General features: G+C 39.1%; 1 non-coding gene across 1 annotated transcript; it reads right to left on the bottom strand.

The window, feature by feature from the left end:
- Nucleotides 1–4,054: 4,054 nt before the first annotated feature.
- On the bottom strand, nucleotides 4,055–4,145 carry trnar-ucu (transfer RNA arginine (anticodon UCU)). Its single transcript is given in 2 exon segments — nucleotides 4,055–4,090; nucleotides 4,109–4,145. It is a non-coding gene; the product is annotated as a tRNA-Arg (tRNA).
- Nucleotides 4,146–16,902: the final 12,757 nt, after the last annotated feature.

The raw sequence follows: 16,902 nt of genomic DNA, 5'->3' as shown, positions 1-16,902 counted from the left end.
GGAGGAGGAACGGGGTCTCTCCATACCGTCAATACCACGCTCGATATTGTTATTTTATATATATTATTTTGTAAGTAAAAATATGATTGCTTAATATGTTTTTGCATTATTATGACTATTATTATATAGTATTTGTTATTTATATATATGAATTTGTAATTAAAAATATGATAAAATTATGTCAAATTAAATCAAAATTATAAACCACATTAATGTACATAGTAATACAACATGATACATATGATACAAAAAAACATGTCTTAGTATTTTAGGGGTTGGAGGCTAATTTGAAAATGTTAAAATGGGGTAAGGTTTTGAAGCCCTGGCCTACAAAGTCATTTTAAACCCCACCGCACAGCATTGTCAAAGCCCTGCTACCCGCTATCAATGCAGTTGTTAGCTCTGTAGTAGACAAGTGTCTAAAAGTTGCATGAATAGATTAATAATACCCCTGTACTACTGGTAAACCTTTAAGTTTACATCATAATTTTTGTAAGTGTTGGAATATGTTGAGGGTGAGCCTATTTGTTTCTGTGTCTGTGAAATAAGCCATTTTACAAAACATAGAGTTTGTAGTGATTTTTCAGAGTTTCAGGGTTTAGTAGAATGCAGTTTTGGTTCATATAAATATGACGTTGTGCTTATTTCAGTCTGCTGTGTGTGTTTCCTGAAGACTGATTGCATTTTCACTATGTAGTTTGCAGATTACTCCTAGAAGTTATATAAATAATTTTACAAAACTTAAAATTTGCAGTAAAATACTATTTGTGCTTATTATATCCTTGCAATGTGGTCCCTATTTCTGTGTTTTGTATGTGTGTCATGCTTGCAGTTGTCACCATGTATTTGTAGGTTTGAAAAATAAGGTATTTCCAAAGGAATAGAAACTTAAGTGTTTCTCACTTTATTTACAATATATACCTGATGTACTTTGTCACCAGAACCTGGTATAACTTTGAAAAAGAAGCCAAGAGTGAAAGACTGAATAGAATATATATGGAATATGCTGGAAATGACATTACTCTGTACAGGTCAGTGTTTCTTTCTGTCCAATGTTGGTGTTGTGAACAAGAAATTAATGATTACAAGTATCTATAAAACATTTCATGGAGTATCTTTTTCTACTTCTGACTATGTTCCATGTTGTAAAATGCTTGTTTGTCACAATAAAAGTCACCATTGTGTGTGTGTGTGTGTGTGTGTGTATTTTATTAATTCTATACATTAAAGCACAAACAAATCATATATACATATATTATTTATTACATATGAGTATTCACAAATAGTGCTTCACTGTGTCTCTCTAAGAAAAGTGGTGTGCATGTCTTTAGTGTCTATTGATAAATAAAACCTAACAAGATATATATATATGTTTGTGTGTGTGTGTGTGTGTGTGTGTGTGTAATGGAATGAAATGCAGTATATTCTTAAATATGATACATGTTAAGGCTACGTTTGAGCATTCACTAATGTAACAAATATAATAAGTACAGTGCTGGTCAAAATGTACAGATATAATTCTATACATTTCACTGTTGTTCTCTATTGTCTATTGATAAATATAAACTAAAGAGATATAGGTATGTGTGTTTATCTGTGTTTGCTTAAATATATATGTAATGACATGCAATATATGTAAGTCTATACATTTCTTAATTGATTTTTTCTTACCTTTTTATTTTGCAAACACAGTATCATCCTAAGCCTAATCATAAAACATATAAACTAAAAACACATGTGGGTTCAAATCCCACTCTGAGTAAACATTCATATTTCTTTTTAATTTACTAAAACAGTATCATAAAACATTGTAACCTTAAATATATATAAAACGTTTATTTTTCTTATTTTTTAATTTACTAAAACAGTATAATCAAACATAATCTAAAATAAAATATATATGTGTATTTACAACTTTTATTTTTCTTAAATGTATACAATATAATCTTGTATATATATAAAACTTTTATTTTTCTTATTTTTTAATTTACTAAAACAAATCATAAAACATTTTAACCTAAAATAAAATATAAAACTTTTATTATCTTATTCTCTATATAACCTTAAATATATATATATATATATATTTAAAACTTTTCTTATTTTTTAATTTACTAAAACAGTTTCATAAAACAATATAACCTAATATATATATATAACTTTTCTTATTATTTTTATTTACTAAAACAGTATCATAAAACAATATAATCTTATATATATATATATATATATATATATATATATATATATATATATATGTATGTATTTAAAACTTCTATTTTCTTATTCTCTATATAAACTTATATATATATATATATATATATATATATATATATATATATATATATATATATATTATATATATATATATATATATATTTAAAATGTTTCTTATTTTTTAATTTACCAAAACAGTTTCATAAAACAATATAACCTATATATATATATATATAACTTTTCTTATTCTTTTTATTTACTTAAACAGTATCATAAAACATTATAACCTAAAATATATAAAACTTTTATTTTCTTATTTCTTAATTTTCCAACACAGTATCATGAAAACAATATAACCTTAAAAACACAGTTTACGCTATTAAACGTTACATCTCCACACCAGCAGGGTGAGGTGCACTTGGACACTCACCATGATGGATGTCACCCTAACAAAATGGCTACCATCTTACCAGATGACCTATGACCTTACAAATGGCCGATATCAGCCAAGATGGCTGACATCCAAAATAGCCGATATCATCCAAGATGGCTGACAAGGGAGGGTCAAATGGTAACCCAAGGGGGGTGCTGGGAAGGAGAGAGGAGTTCCCGTTCAAAGGTTCATAGGGAGGGCGGGACTTCCAGCTGTCAAAATAAGTCATGCCGCCATCTATACTACTTCTGTGGCTGTCTGTGGCTGGACCGGAGGGTTGGACCTGGGTTTCTCTTCATTACGAATACATCTTTCGCTGCCCAGGTGCCCACATGCCTGACCTGCTTTTCAGCTGGATCACAGCTCCGCCCCAGCAGGGTAGAGCATCCAAAAATGGTACAAACTCATCCACGTATTGCAGTGTTTCCGGGAGAGCTGGCATACTGAGCGAGAAAGTCAACACTGACAGTGTGGCGAGAGACATAATGTATGTGCTCTGTAATGTCATTGCTGTCAGGTGAGAGATTTCTATGATGTCATCGCTGATATAGCAGTGAAGTGAGAGGAAGAGGAAGGGATAGCACGTGTGTGGGCTCACTGGCTGCCTCAGCTAGAATGGGTGAATGAGAGAGTGCAGGAACGGAACGCAGGAAATATACAATTGTATGTGACAGGCCGCTGTCTGTCACGGCACGGCTGCTGCTGACGTCTGCTGATGAGGTGCTCATGTGCCACAGCTGTGTTGTCACTCCCTCGCTAACAGGCTGTGGACTCACGGTTGCGGGCAATGAGCACCGAGGCGATTGTGACGTCAGTGGCAGCTGTGCCTTCTCTATTTAATCCCTCTCCTTCCCAGATGGAGGCAGCTAACCCGCTGAGAAGGAGGACTGACACTCCCAACCCTGACTGCCCGGAGCACCCTGTTTTGTGTGGATGTTTCGTTTTGGTTGTTTTTACCCCTTGTATTTTGTCCCGTTTACCCTGTGAACCACAATAAAGCCCGGACACCAACGGAACCAGAGATTCTCTCCATCCCTGTGTCTGGCTTTTACATTGTATTATGCATATTCTGAATCGATTTGTAATGTATATTCATGATTTATTGATTGAAAGAGTTCTGTTTCTTCTGGCTAAACTTGTTTGCACATTGAATATTGAATTGTAGTGTCTGTGTGTGTGTGTGTGTGTGTGTGTGTGTGTCACTAGAAGTCCAGCACACTATCCATTGTGGCACAGAACCACAAAACTGTACGACGAAGGTCTTGATAGTCAAGCAAGGATTTGGGACAAAGTTGGCATTCCAGAAAAGTAAGAAGTGAAGGCATCAGCGAGGCACTTGACTGCAAGATACCTCTGGCTGTCACGAGGAAGCCCAGCAAGCTCTAAGTTTCATGAAGTGAGCACTGACTCTGGTGGGACTCGAACCCACAACCTTTGAATGACCACTGCCCTTTTCACTAGAAGTCCAACGCGCTATCCATTGCGCCACAGAGCCACGCAAGACATTTGTCACCATACTGTTCTGCACGCCTACTGATGACGGGGCATCTCAGCGTGCTTGTAGAAGTAGCATTTTCAGATGTGTTTTTTAATCCCTGTCTCGCTGATATTGACACAAAAGGAAATGATGGGTTCTTCTTTTAGATAATGCAGCTCATGTTGACTTGACTGTGAGGGGAAGTATTTGTCAAGCACACTGTCTGTGTCTGTCTGGCTGTCTGTGTGTGTCTGTGCTTGTGTGTGTGTGTCTCTGTGTGTGATGTGGGACAGTGCCCTGTCTGAGTGCCAAATATATTATATTCCCACCATTGTTGCAGCAAGATTGTGTAACCCATATATGAATTTAAGCTTTGTGTATGGCTCCGGAGAGGACAGGTACAGTAGTTCTGTGCAGGTGATTTTTAGAAAAACATTTTCATCCAAGGACATAGAAAGAACATAATGTAAGACACAGGAGACGTGTGTGTTAAAGTTTGAGGTACCTCATTACCATCATCTAGTTGCCCAGAAACCAAAGGGAGTCCTCTTGTATATGATAGCAAGTTCTTTAGAAAAACTTTAGATGTGTCTTGCCCAGTGACCATCTCCGGAGCGCTTCGTTGTAGCTCAATAAACTTTTTTGGTATTATTTCAGTTAAATCAGGTCCTGATTATTCCTTGTCCGCCTGTTTATTGAGGGAGTAAAATTTGTCCCTATTAGTGCGTCTGTGTCTGTGTCTCTGTGTGTGTGTGTCTGTGGAGGGTTGACATTTTTGATATCCATAACATCAGAGCAGATGAGCTGAACATGTTTCTCATTATGCACACTGGGCACACTATATTGAATAGCGATAACACTACACACATATGAACACCAAATTATTGCTGAATCTATAGTTATGTTAACTCTGAAAATGATAAAATGATCATCTGAAACACACAACAATAAAGCAACGAACATCATTCCACAAAGCAAAGCGAGCACATACAAGGATACTGTAAATTGTAACTGTACGCATACACTAATGTACAAGCACAATGACCATGAACTCAGACCCAATTCTTGGTGGGGGGGGTTTAAGACTAGAAAAGTCACTGGTGCCATCACTGGTATACATTGATTACAGATCGGGCCCTGTGTTCAGTGTGGCCACTGCTACCTACCTACATACCAGAGGAGGCTGGTGCATAGAGGTGCGAGAGAGCAGTTCTGGATCAAACACACCTGCTGCTGCGCTCTGCTCTCCAATGCGCACTGTAGGTCAGTCTCAGGACCAGACAGTGCGCAGTAAGTTGACCATTGAAATACTCTTGCTGTGCTGGATTTTATTTCTGCTATGACACTGACAATTTGATGAATGGTGATAGCTAGTTTAGGGTTACCATACATCAGAGGAGGCTGGTCCACAGAGGCAGAGGAGGTTGCTCCTCCTCTATCTTTGAGTGTTTAGCTGTTACTGTTTCTTCAGTTATATTTGTACTATATTACCTTGTTATAGTGTTAAAATGTATTTTCATTTAATAGTGTGGTTTTTCAAAGTAAATACTTTTTATATACATTAATCATATTAACTAAAACAAATATGATTTTCTTTTTAGTAAAAATAATACTAATCGTTAATGTTATTTATTGTTTGTTATTGATTGTTAAAAAAATATGTTTTAGCTCACAAGTTTTTGTGTTCTTTTCTTGGTAAATCATTTTAGCACCTTTTTGCCATGTATTGAACAAATAAGTGCTGTTTTTTATTTGACCTATTTGTATATATTTGCACAGTATATAATGTTACATAAGGGTCCAGGGATTGAATGTTACACTCATAACTTATTGTTCAGACATTAATACATAGATTTTGTTTTGCATGTAAATACTTGTTTGACGTCATAACACTTTGTTGTAAAAGGTACTTCTTAACATACAGTGTTAAAGATGCATTCTAGTGATGTTGGGGGGAGTTGTGTACCCATTCTCTCCAGTCAGGCATTTTCTTTATTTTTGCATATTAAGGGGACCCTATTTTGTTCACTAATACCATTCCCTCTTGCACTGAACACATGCTCAAGGAATGTGTCCATATTGAAGCACTTTTGGGGGTGAGGCGGGTGGAAAAGTTGTCTGTATTGTCTTGTGTTCATGGCAAGAAGGCATCACCGTTGTCTATTGTGTTCATTTTAAAATACATTTGTCACTAGCAAATGGTAGCAAATATGGTGGTACATTAATGCTGGATTGTTATGAATAGCCCAGCTTATCCTTGTAATTTGCTTCAATCTTGACTTACAAACTGAGTTTTTAAAACCAATTTTAAAAGCATGCCCCCAGACCCCCCTAGCAGACCTCTCTGTAATAATCATGGCCTCCTTATGGCCCCCGCCCCATTTTCAAAATCCTAGAATCAGTGAAATGATTTTTGTCCTGTTTTTCATGTTGTACAGAATTGATTTCTTATTATCATGGTTGTACAGTAAACTGTCCAATTTATTAATTCGGGACCGTTTAGCCTGGAGCTTAGGCTCACTCATATCTTCCTCAAAATGCCTCACCAAAGGCAAAAATCAGGGGACAGAGAGGAAAAGGAATCGAAAGAAGCAGAGAGGCAATGGCCACATTTCTTGCAAGGCATGAACACCAGGTATGATAGGCGAAGCTGAACATGGCAAAAGTGAGGAGCTGGTAGACTCGCAAATAAAACGTCAGCTAGAAAGCTTAACCTTTAAGTAACGTTAGCACATTCACTTCACTAGATAAGAAAAAAAAACACTGCTTCACTGGCCATGAGAAGGGCTGTGTACCAACCCGGTATTAAACGGGCCCCGGTGCTAAATGATTAAAGACTGTAGTATTGATGAGCTCCGACGTTACGGTTCTTTTGAACGTGTCGGTGTCATTGGAAATCACGCAGCTGCAGCCGCTGCTCTGCTCTGTCGGACTGACACACACACACACACACACACACTATGGCAGGGATGGCGAACCCGTAATGCAACGTCTGAATTTCAGTGTGAATACATACACAATAAAATAGCACCCTTCCCAGTAGCTAGAAATACCACGCATTAGGCTGCTATGGGTTAGATCATGGGTTTTCAAACCGGTCCTGGAGTACCCCCTGCCCTGCTGGTTTTTGTTCCAATTTAGGTTTTAATTACTTAATTGAATGGTATATTGCTTTGTTAGGTCAATTAAGGATTCAATTAAGCAATTTAAGACCTCAGTTGCAGTGAACATTTTGTCAGGGTTCACATCGCAAAATGTGAGACAAATTCACCTCCATTTGCGATGTATTTTCTTCATCGATTCGCTGATTCTGCAATGCATTAAAATACGTTTTTCCGTCCCAAATCAAGCATCGAAAATGCGTATAAGCAATGCTGAGGTACCTCCCCTTTAAGATACGCGTATTTTTTTTATTTTATTGTGACGCCCGAGAGGCGGCCCGCACTCCGTGCCCTGTTACCCGAATCCCGTCCCTCATTGGCCAGCGGGTCTGTCACTCATACAGGGCAGGGCTGTAGCTTTCCAATTACACCAGACACGCCCATATCCGAGTACTTGGCTGCGCTGCGGGTTTGTGTGAGAACAAATAATCACCACTTTTGATAATTGGTAGACCAATTTAAGTTGCTAATCAAGCAACTCGTGTTGCTAAGCAAAATTATATTTGATTAGCATAACTACTATGCAAATTTGAGACAACAAAATGTACGCTGCAGTTGGAACAAAAACCAGCAGGGCAGGGGGTACTCCAGGACCGGTTTGAAAACCACTGGGTTAGACGATTGCACTGACTCCTTTTTTCACACGCAAAATTACATCGAGAGCAACAGACATGGACGGTCACTACTACTGAGTTCAGGCAATAATTATTATGCATGCTATTTAAAGTCGTTCACATTGTCTGGCAAACCCAGCGGATTGTACATCACGCATCACACTCCCCTCACACAGACGCACACAAAGAAAGATATAGAGAGACACAGAGAGAGACAGATAGAGAGAGAGAGAGCGCTACAGTAATTAACGGAGCACAAGAGGTGGCCGCCGAGGCCACACAAAACACGACAAAGTCAGCACAGTTTCCAAATCGACCCTATTATTTAAAATATATTCAAACTCGGCATTTACGTTTTCAAAGGAGCACAATCTGCCGGTTGTCGTGGTTGGATCGATCCATAATAATGCTAACAATGTTCCAATTTACCAACTTACATAGCTAGCTAGCGTTAACTAATTTTACTCAGATCAGTGTAATGTGTGATGCGCTGCATCACTACACTGCATGCTAACGCCCGCAGTTTCACGCAGCAATGACGCAGTGACACAAATGGAACTGGCTGGCACTTATTCTGCTCGGTGATATTCTTGGTTGTTCCATGGTGGTGCTAAAGTGGGGCTGTAGCCTAACCAAGCCATACCCCGCCGCCACCCCTGACGCTGTGCAAGATTTCTATGAGGGCAATTATTGCTGTGAGTGACCTAGACAGATGTCATCATGGGCAGACTCTCTCTATATATATTTTTTTTCACAATAATTCATATTGTCTTGTGCATCATAATAATTGTAACCAGGTGGCTGATGTTTACACTCTACCCTTGGCTAAATTACTGACCATGCCACTCGTTTCGCCCAAATAGTTTTAGATATAATGCGCACAACTCAGGTTTCCCCCTACAAGATCTTTTTAATCAAATAAAAGTAAGCAGAGACCGGAATAAATTGTACAAAATGTTTAACAGTTTATTACAAGCAAAAATCCAAGAATAAAAGCAGGATATGCAATAAACGATTCAATAATTATTCATCTTAAATGCCACAGGCGAACTGGGGTTAGTGAAGTAAAATAAACAAATAAACCACACTACAAACCAAACTCTAAATGTGAAAACAAATCGTGATCATTGTAACAACTCAACTCCAAAAAAGAAACCATTCAAATAAGAAACCCCAACTACCCGTTCACCAAGTGGCAATTAGACAGATGACTTTTAAAACTATTGTACGTTACAAATCATAATATAACAATAGTTTAAAGATGGATAAAAACAAAGAAAAAAATACATAAAATCCATTGTCAGCATGATTAAACAAAAGTTACCTAAAATGCAGTTTAAATCCAGTTACCTCGGGGAGGACAGGTATGCAGAGCAGCTTCCTTCATCCAAATCCTGTCACAGAGTTAGATGAGTTGGGAGCTGTGAACACAGGTGGGACTTGATAGGGGTGGGACACTTTCCTGGTTTTCTTCTATTTTTACCCCTGTCAGAGATCCCAGTTTAATACTAATGTCTAATCAGATTAATCTGTGTCCCAGTCTCCCTCTTTCATATGATATGCAAGTATTACTGATGTAACAAATATCATTTTATTTTCTAGAAAGGGGTGAGGTGACACATTAGCTGACTAAAGTAGGTAGAAACTTTTTTTTTTTAATCTATGTACTATTTGTCAATAGTGAAGTCATGCTGGATTCCAAGACGTGTCTCAGGCTGCCCTCTGACAGAGAAGGAGCTTATTAAGGGCATGTGTTGTGTGCAGGGTATTGTTATTGTTGTATTGCTATGACCAGCAGTACATATTGTGATATTGTGGAGCAGTGGAGCACAGTCACTCAGAGATGGCTCACACTCTGGGCCCTCATTCACCACAGCCCAACACTATAATGGGGATCCCAGACTGACGGGTAGTGGCAAAATAAATCAGTTTTCTGTTGGTCTCAGTGTAGGATGTTGTTAATATACACTGCACTGCTGGGTTTACAGGTCACAGTGAGTGTCTCTCCTGGCTGAACAGATTTCACTGATGGAGTCTGAGTCACAGTATACTGTCCGCTGGATTCTGGAAACGAAGAATAAAAATAATGCTTACATATATATGTAATATACATGAAAACAATCTGATTTGGTCTGTGAGTTTGATGTGTGCCTGTTTAGATATTACAAAGAAATACATACAAAATGGAAATAATAAAATCAAAATAATTCCCACCCTGAGTGCTTAGTGTCCAGATGAACATGGTGATGAAAGTCATTGTTGATGTGTATTGTGTTGGCATGAAGGGCAGCTGTCGGTCATGAAGTGTTAAACTCACAGGCTGTAAACACTCCCAGAGCACTGAAGCATGTGCTGCCGGTGCCAAGTGTCTCGTTGTCGGACCTGCTGCATGGATTCCCCAGATCACCGCTACCTGTCACCCCTGTCTCAAGTTTTGTGGTTTCCCTTCTAATAATTTCATTCTTTTCTTTCTTCAAATGTACTTAAACCAAGGAGTACAGTTTTTGAACCATTCAAGACGATCTTATTAATTTTCCTTTTTAAAAAAAAACTGGTGGTTCAGTTAATTTGCTACAGAAATTCGATACCCTCTCAGTAATGTTGTGTAGATTGCTAAATGGAGAGTCTTTGACAGCATAAACATATTAACTGTGTAGTGGTGCACCTCAACAGCTTAACAAGCTTTCCATTTCCATTTTCAAAATAAGAAGCAGAATGTGCTCACAGGGCTCCCCAATTATTGACATTTGAGGCCAGAGGAGTAAATTGATGCACATTGAATGTCATATTTTTTTCTCCATAAAGGATCTGAACACGAATTACAAATTCTACAAGGATAAGGGCAGCAAAATGAGTATCCCGCGTATCAATTTCACTTTCTAACAATATATGCATTGGTTGCACAAGCAGAGCAAATTGAGCATTATTTAAGAAGCATCTTTCAATCACAAAGGCAACATGTTCCCTATGACCCACTGGGCTTTGGAAAGCTGTTCCTCTGCTCTATATCGGACCTCCGGATCATTTGTTTGTTGCTAATTGATTGGTATAAGCCCCAGGTGTGTACAATCCCCCAGGAAATTATATACTAGGCTGCAATTTAGTGCGTATCCTGCACTTGTGTTGCAATCTGACCCAAAGGGCAACACCTTTGAGTTACTAACTTAATCCTGTACCAATGTTTACATATTAGATAACTTTCACCATCTGCTGTCAGAGAAACAATGCACTATGTTTGGCAAAGCACTACGCTATGTACAGAACACACTTATTCCTGTGTAGCTGCTGCCATGCTGGAACAGGCTGGCACACAAAATCAGGCGTCTGCAAAACAGTTTATATGTTATTGCTCAACTGTCATAAATTGTAGAATACATGATCTCGATAAAAGCTCAGACATTTATCACACAGGGCAAGCCAGCTAAGCGATGAAAGGAACCATAACCATTTAATGTGCCTTTTCACAATTGCTGGCGCTCTGTGCCACGATCAGCCGTGTTCAGCCAGCATTAATGACACAGGCCGCTTGTCTAGAACGGCAACATGAATTGAGCACCATCAGAGTAAACAGACAGTCGCAGTGCGGGGGCTTCTGTAGACTTTCACAATTATCCGAATTTACTTTTCTCACTTGAATTCTGTGCTCTCTATATTATCGCTGGATCCAGGGGACTGGGGACAGTGCTGGCTCAGTACCGGTACACTGTGTGTGTGTGTGTGTGTGTGTGTGTGTGTGTGTGTGTGTGTGTGTGTGTGTGTGGGGTGGCGGGGGGGGCGTGCTGGGCATCCCAGGTGCTGCTGTCTTAGACCGAGGTGGAGCCCGAGTGGTAGTCTGACGTCACCTTCTCTGTGGCACTCGTCACTTCCTTAGTTATTGTCATCATCGCCGCTGCTGGGGAAACTCTCCACTTTAAAAGTGTCATTGTCCTCACCATACCTGGAGAAATAAAATAAAACGGTTCAGAATGGTTACTGGAAATCAGGGTGTGTGCCCTGCGCTGAAACCAAACACAAGAAAGGACGAGAGTGAAAAGGAAGAAAGGGAAATAAGGAGAGAGAAACGCTCACCTGCACCACAGCTCTCCAGGGTCGACCCATAGTGAGCGCCCAACAAACCAAATGGCCCATCCCTAGCTCCATAATATCACTATCTATATCATATATGTTTGCTTATATATTGACTTAAATACGGTGTTGCTTATTTATGGTGTATGCAACTGTGTTAAAGGATTTATGTACAAGGTTTCTTCAGTTTAATCCAGTACCCCCCCCCCAATACCAAATGGCCCATCCCTAACTGCACAATATCACTCTATACGTTTACTTGTATTTTAACGTAGCTTATTTATGGTCTATGCAACTGTATTTAAGGATTGATACACACATTTTCTTGTCTTTTGGCTTTGTTTTAGGGTTATACTCACGTTTAATGATGCTCTGGTCACTCCACAGACTGCCTCTGTTGTCTGCTGCAAGTGGTACATTCGATTACATCTTGACGTGCGCTAGTAGCGATCGTTTCCAGTACATTTCTATATAAAATACTACCGGAGTTAGGCTGGAGGACACTAACCGAACGCAACCGCTGGCACATTGTCAGTTGCACGCATTCGTGAAACTAGCGCACCGAATAGCGCACCGAGGAAAAATCTGAGGATTTAAATCGTAACAGCTGTAAAACGTAAGATAATATGCACTAGCCACACGGACTAGTTCTAGAGAATCTGTACTGGCCCGCAGCGAGCTGCACTAGCCATTGGCAAGCGGGCTCGCGTTAAGATCGACCCCTGTAGTAGAACAGTGTGTCTCTATGGTTACCTATGTAGAAGCCCCAGTATAGACCAGTGTGTCTCTGGTCTATTAGATGGACTGTATTATAGAGTTAGACTTATAATTGTCACATTGTGCCAAATGTTGTGTCAAACGTAGTGAGAAGTCTGTTAATTATACAGTAGTCAAGCTGGCTTGCATTAGTCAGTCACTAGTCAGTGGGAACTGTTTCTCTTTGGGTCTAGTCCAGTATGGTCCTGCCTATGACTAGCCTATTGTTGAATGGATTGTTGTTTTAATGAGGGCTCAGATTCTAGTCCAGTTGATTTTCTACTCTCAGACTTTTGATTTTAAAATTTACTTTTCACGTTGTGCCTCAGAATGCTCAGGAGTATATGAATCAGATGTGAATTGATAATGAAACAATGATTGGTAAAAATCGATGAAGATCGATGGTTCCATGTTTATGAAATGTTTTGATTCTTGAAGGCAATGTCACTCAATGTGTGTGACTTCTTAATAATGAGTATTACAGTTCAGGCCAAATGGCAGCTGGAATTTGAATACTCTGTATTTCATGTGTTTTAAGTGGTATTGTTCAAATACAGCACATTTAGAAGCCTGAATGATGCAGCAAATTGACAAAACATTGAGTGACAGTGAGTGCAAATTAAATAAGAAATAACAAAGTTTGTTACAGTTTTAAATAATACAAATTGACAATATTTTCAACAATTTTCTTTTCCTGACACACTGGTCTATACTGGGTCTACTACATAGGTAACCATGGAGACACACTGGTCTATACTGGGGCTACTACATAGGTAAACATAGAGACACACTGGTCTATACTGGGGCTACTACATAGGTAACTATAGAGACACACTAGTCTATACTGGGGCTACTACATAGGTAACCATGGAGACACACTGGTCTATACTGGGGCCACTACATAGGTAACCATAGAGACACACTGGTCTATATGGGGCTACTACATAGGTAACCCAGGGCTCTACAGTGTGAGCGTTATGCTCGAATTTGTGAGTGAAAATAATGTTGTGCGAGTGTGAAATACAATTTGGGCGCACAGTGCATATACAATATTTGAACTCTATAAGTAAACACTACATTGACAGGATTTTGATAATAATTATATTTTACACTAATCATTATTACGTTAGAAAATGTGGGAAATGTAGTTCGGTTGTGGATTGTCGCAATTAACCGAGAAGGCAATGAAAACTACAAGAACCGTGAATGACGTTCATGACCCAGTGCTGCAGCGGTACATTTGGTACGACATCCAATCACCTACCATCTGGCGTTAGCCGCCTCGTCATTAAAACACACTTACAGATACAGTAGTACTCAGCGACAGCGGGGCTGCCAACGACTTAGCGATAAAGTTGATTAAAATCGAATAAAATCTTAAAATGTAATTAATCGTCGATTACTTGGGTCTACCTGGGGCGCAGCTACTAGAAAAAACCTTGAGAGAGGAAACAGCTTCACCCGTGGAAAGTAAAGGAGCACTTTACATTGAATTTACACTGGAGAGTTTGCTGCAACATGTGCACGGGTGAACTCACACGGTGCGGGCACAATGACACAGAAAACTGAAGAGACGCACTGGAGCCGATGGCAGGATGGAGACATTCAGCTGGTACATTTCTGGACCGAAAACTTGTCCATTAAGGATGGCACAGTGGGCCCGTTTAAACCATACAAGTACTCAACCTTTCTGTTACTTGAGTTACACCTAGTTTCTTTCTTACGGTGGCCCTGAAGTGCAACTGCTGAAAAAATAAAACAGCAGCTGCGAGATTTGCAGTGGCTGTGAGATTTGGAAGTGCTGAAAAATGTATTTTGTAATAATTATCTGAATCTCAGCCAATGAGTTCCTCATCCACCTAACAGACACTCATACAAGACAGTGTCCTAGTCCTGCGCTCTTGTTGGGAAGGATATATCACAAGAACCATCTTAAATTACCCACTGTTCTAAAACTTACTATATAAGGACCTACCTCGCTCTCCTTGTTTGTTGGGTAGAAAGATTGTGGTGGTTTTGACTGTGTTAATATATATATATATATATTTTAAGGATTGCTTGCGTTTTTGATTTGGACTCTTACTGAGAACCCTAATTTTGTGATTGAACCTGGACTGGCTGAGGACCCACTGCCTACTGATTTGGACAAACACTTTCACAATGTCAGAGAAGCCTTTGTGTTTGATCACTTTGTAAACTTAAGTGATGGTAACAAAGAAGGAAACCTGGACCCCACCGGACCTCACTTTCGCAGCCCCCCAGCTCCCCCGGACCTCACTTCATCAGCATCAGGTCTATACTGGGGCTTCTACATAGGTAACCATATGTAACGAGGAGTTAGTAAATGTCCTGCTGTTGTAGGGGTTCTAAGCTAGATATCTTGGATGGATGAGAAACTAAAGGATCTAAGTCCGCGCCCCCAACACAGTTTGTCCCTATACCCCCCAAATTTGAGGTATGTGCCCATCCTGCGTTATATATTTTTTTACATACCGAAGTATAGCTGTGACCTAATTTGGCAAAGTAGGGTTCAAGATTTAAATTCACAATGGCTACCTGAACTAACAGTAATGGGGCACACAAAAAGTAAACAGAGAGGATAACTAAACTATTCCTACCCTCCCGAATCTTACAGGACAGGCGAGACACCCCTACACCAAGATACTTATACAATAGAAAAACTATGGTCATGCTATGCTTCAAAGAAAGAAAATGCTATTGCTGCTTACTTGCGTTTTTCCCTTTTTACCTTCTCTGATCACAATGCTTTTTGACAAAAACTCAGGTGCAGGTGCACCCTGCGCTATCCTTTGCCCGAGCTTTGTCCAGGAAATCTCACTGTAGTCATCTTAGTTCAACGCGGGCTCTCCTTAACTGCGTGTCACACGGGTCCCGTTCACTTTGCACCTAGAACAGTCTCTTCTAAAAAAAAACTTGAAAAGATACACAATTCCAGGCCAGTGTTCAAAAACAAAGTTCATTGTTTTCATATAAAAAACATGTTTATTTCCTCTGCACACTACACAGCTCCAATTTGCACACTCAACTAATCATGGCGACTACTCTTCCCGAACTACAGCCCACCCTTTTTCTCGAGAAAGCTACATTCCGATTGGACAGCAGGTTAGGCGATTCAGTAATTCAGTTGGTTTGCGAAGCCATCCATTACATTAGACCTCTCTGGTGTTCTTAATGTAACAATACCGTATTCTGAACAAAGTAGTATCCCTTACAGTATCCCCCCTGTTGAAAACCTGCTGAATTAATACAGGTTATATATCAAAACATTCAAGGCAATTTCAGGATACCTTTTAAGGGGTCTGTGATCTATAATGACAATACACTGCATATTTTTTGTAAATACCCTTCTATTAAGCTTACTGGAAGTGTACCCTTGTTATATCTCTAGGAGCGTCTCACAACAGGGGAATCCTCCCTCTCTTGCTCTAGATCATCCAAGGGTTCTGGTTCCTGCCCATCTAGAATTCCCTCTGTGTGTTTGTGACTCTACACACAGAGATGCACTGTTCTGTACTGGGGCTTCTATATAGCTAACCATAGAGACACACTGGTCTATACTGGGATTAGGTAACCATAGAGACACACTGTTCTATACTGGGGCTTCTACATAGGTAACCATAGAGACACTGTTCTATACTGGGGCTTCTACATAGGTAACCATTAGTAATATTACGTATTAGTCCTTTTATTCCCTGGAAGATAGCACTTCACAGCATTTGATCATGCTTCTTGTGTTACTAATACTTGTATTATTGATTGATTTCCCCCTTGCTCCCTTTCCCGTAACCTTTGACTGTGACCTTACATCTTGACAGCACTTAGCTTTTACGTTCCAGGATGTATGACCTAACTTACTGTACTTACCTGTGTAAATTGGAAGTTGTAAAATGTATTATATTTTGAATTGCTTTGTACAATGTAAATTTGTATTTGTAATATTTGATGCCTTAACTGTATTCTTGCAATTTGTATAGCACTGGATAAGGGCATCTGCCAAGAAATAATAATAATAATAATAATAATAATAATAATAATAATAATAATAATAATAATAATAATAATAATAATAATAGCCATAGAGACACACTTGTCTGTACTGGGACAAGGTAACCATAGAGACACTGGTCTATACTGAACTGATGCTGGTCATGAAATGTA

This window comes from Amia ocellicauda, chromosome 12 (genome assembly GCF_036373705.1).
Source record: "Amia ocellicauda isolate fAmiCal2 chromosome 12, fAmiCal2.hap1, whole genome shotgun sequence".
Lineage (NCBI taxonomy): Eukaryota > Metazoa > Chordata > Actinopteri > Amiiformes > Amiidae > Amia > Amia ocellicauda.
Note: the sequence above shows the minus strand (reverse complement) of the source record. Positions and strands in the feature narration are given on the sequence as shown.